A 4,508-nucleotide genomic window follows, 5' to 3' on the forward strand; every position below is an offset into this window, starting at 1 on the left:
TATTACATAAAGGTGATTCACAGCAGATATATACTTCAGTATATCTGGTATACCGAAGAAGGATGCTACTATACACATGAACACAGCCGCATGATTATACAGTGTATGTGCATTTATGGATCATGCTAGGAGTAACCTACGCTTATGCGCAGATGGATGTAACATATACAAGTTAAGGTGGTGTAGCGTGTCCATATCGATGTTATCATAAATTAATGCATTAATTAAACACATGTTTTGGGCAATCTGGGCATGCATAATTTTATACAATCGAGTATCATTTCAGCAACTTTCATCAATTGAATGTTAGATACAATGCACACCAACCCATTATAAGAGAAGGTTTGTCTTTGAAGCGGGGAGAGCGGAACAGGAAATATCGCTTATATGACAGGAGAATTATCTCTTTATTATAATATTTAGTCATCTTCGATCTTGTATTTATTTTTCCGACATACAAAGATAGTACAGCTAGTATTATTACAACAGGGATTGTTCAGATTCTCGCTACAAACATATACATACATATCTATATCTATGTATATATATTCCCATAGACATATATATTCACATAGACATAAATATTCACATAGACATAAATATTCACATAGACATAAATATTCACAGACATAAATATTCACAGACATAAATATTCACAGACATAAATATTCACAGACATAAATATTCACAGACATAAATATTCACAGACATAAATATTCACAGACATAAATATTCACAGACATAAATATTCACAGATATAAATATTCACAGACATAAATATTCACAGACATAAATATTCACAGACATAAATATTCACAGACATAAATATTCACAGACATAAATATTCACATAGACATAGATATTCACATAGACATAAATATTCACATAGACATAAATATTCACATAGACATAAATATTCACATAGACATAATATTCACATAGACATAAATATTCACATAGACATAAATATTCACATAGACATAAATATTCACATAGACATAAATATTCACATAGACATAAATATTCACATAGACATAAATATTCACATAGACATATATATTCACATAGACATATATATTCACATAGACATATATATTCACATTGACATACATATTCACATAGACATATATATTCACATAGACATAAATATTCACATAGACATAAATATTCACATAGACATAAATATTCACATAGACATATATATTCACATAGACATATATATTCAAATAGACATATATATTCACATATACATAAATATTCACATAGACATAAATATTCACATAGACATAAATATTCATATAGACATAAATATTCACATAGACATAAATATTCACATAGACATAAATATTCGCATAGACATAAATATTCACATAGACATAAATATTCACATAGACATATATATTCACATAGACATATATATTTACATAGACATATATATTGACATAGACATATATATTTACATAGACATATATATTCACATAAACATATATATTCACATAGACTTAAATATTCACATAGACTTAAATATTCACATAGACATAAATATTCACATAGACATAAATATTCACATAGACATAAATATTCACAAAGACATATTTATTGACATAGACACAAATATTGACATAGACATATATATTCACATAGACATAGATATTCACATAGACATAAATATTCAAATAGACATAAATATTCACATAGACATAAATATTCACATAGGCATAAATATTCACATAGACATAAATATTCACATAGACATAAATATTCACATAGACATAATTATTCACATAGACATAAATATTCACATAGACATAAATATTCACATAGACATAAATATTCACATAGACATAAATATTCACATATACATAAATATTCACATAGACATAAATATTCACATAGCCATATATATTAACATAGACATATATATTGACATAGACATATATATTGACATAGACATATATATATTTACATAGACATATATATTTACATAGACATATATATTTACATAGACTTATATATTCACATATACATATATTCACATAGATATATATTCACATAGACATATATATTCACATAGACATATATATTTATATAGACATATATTTATATATATATTCACATAGACATAAATATTCACATAGACATAAATATTCACATAGACATATATATTCACATAGACATATATACATTTAGACATATATATTCACATAGACATATATATATACATTTAGACATATATATTTATATAGACATATATTTATATAGACATATATATCTTTATATACATATATATTTATATACACACATACATATATAGCTATACACATATAAATGTATATATACATATATAGTTATATACACATATATATTCATATATACATATATCCTTATATACACATATACATTTATATATACATATATCGTTATATACACATATACATTTATATATACACATATATATTTATATATACATATATAGTAATATACACATATACATTTATATATACACATATATATTCATATATACATATATAGTTATATACACATAAACTTATATAGTTATATACACATATACTTATATAGTTATATACACATATACTTATATAGTTATATACACATATACTTATATGTACACATATACATATATACACATATTCATATATATTTATATATACATATACATTTATAGTTATATACACATAAAAAAAAATATATATGCATATACACATATACATATATATTCATATATACATTTACATATATCTTTATATATATTTATACATATATATTTATATACACATATACATATATATCTATATATACATATACACATATAGTTATATATGCATATATATTTACATATACATACACATATATATGTATATGTATATATACATATACATATATATGTAAATATCCATATACCTATATGTATATATACATAGACATACATATGTAAATATGCATATACATATATGTGTCTATACATATATACATATACATTTATATATATAAATACACACATATAAGTACATATATTTCCATATGTGCATATACACATATATGTACATATATAAACATACACATACACACAAGCATAAATATAGATGTATGTATACACACACGCATATATATATGTACATGTACATATATGTATATATATATATATATATTTACAGATGGGCTTGCAAACCAAGTGAATGAACTAATTCTTACTCTATATAACCAGAACACAACGCCATCAATGTTCTTAGTCGCTTGAACTTACCTGACCGAAGGGTACCGTTGCAGAAAACTAACTCATATATCAGATTTTCCTGAAATCTTCACATTACCTCTGAACAAGGCACAATGATCTCCCCTGCCACCCCACCATTCCGGTACATAACAGAACTTCCAGAGACTGACGGCCTTACACAGTCAGATGTCAGTCATTTCTGCTTACAAAGAACGCCAGACACCCCAGATACATTGACACCGCCAGTGAGCCCATTGTTGTGTACGCCAGTTATCGTACCTTCAGTTGAAAGTCCAGTGATCTCCCGAAGGAGAGCGATCCGGAGAACGAGTAGACACAGTGGACGCCAATCTCGGACTCCTGCGAGGAGAAGGTTGGTCTTCGAAGTGGAAAAAGAGGAGTAGGAAATATTATATGTATATATGACAGGAGAGTTGTCTCTTTATTATAATAAATGAACAGTTATTATTTTGTATTTCTCTTAATTGCATACAGGTGATTCACAACAGATATATAACTCAGAATACATGGAATACTGAAGAAGGATGTACACATCCACATGCTTATACAGTATATATATATATATATATATATATATATATATATATATATATCATGCTAGGAGCAGGGGCGTCACTTCATGTTATGAGTTGGGGGCGACGGATAAATTTGCCCTGAAAAAATAATTTTTGCCCTGCCAATCATGAAAAAGAAAAAGCTCACTAGCTCACTATAAGAGATAGTTACTTATATATTTAATACTTATCGGCTATTGAGGCAGATTCCGTAAGAACTAGATATTGCTCTGCAAAAAGAGGCTTTTTTAAGAGTTGGGGGGTGAACCACCCCCCATACCCCCCTTAAGTCAAGTCCCTGGCTAGGAGTAACTTACACGTATGCACATATGGGTGTAGCATATACGAGTTAAGGTGGTGTAACGTGTCCATATCTATGCTATCACAAACTAATGCATTTATTAAACACATGTTTGGGCAATCTGGACACGCATACATTTATATAATCGAGTGTCATTTGAGCAACTCTTATCAATTGAATGTTAGATTATCCTGATAGAAATGGGCGAGGAGATACGATGGACACCGACCTTGTCCATCTGAAGGTTTGTCTCTGAAGCCGAGAGAGGAACAGGAAATATTATATATATGACAGGAGAATTGTCTCTTTATTATAATAAGTAGTCACTTATCTTTACGACATACAGTGCCCAAAGATAGTACAGCTAGTGTTATTATAAAAGGGATTGTTCAGAATT

This window comes from Penaeus chinensis, chromosome 33 (assembly GCF_019202785.1).
Source record: "Penaeus chinensis breed Huanghai No. 1 chromosome 33, ASM1920278v2, whole genome shotgun sequence".
Lineage (NCBI taxonomy): Eukaryota > Metazoa > Arthropoda > Malacostraca > Decapoda > Penaeidae > Penaeus > Penaeus chinensis.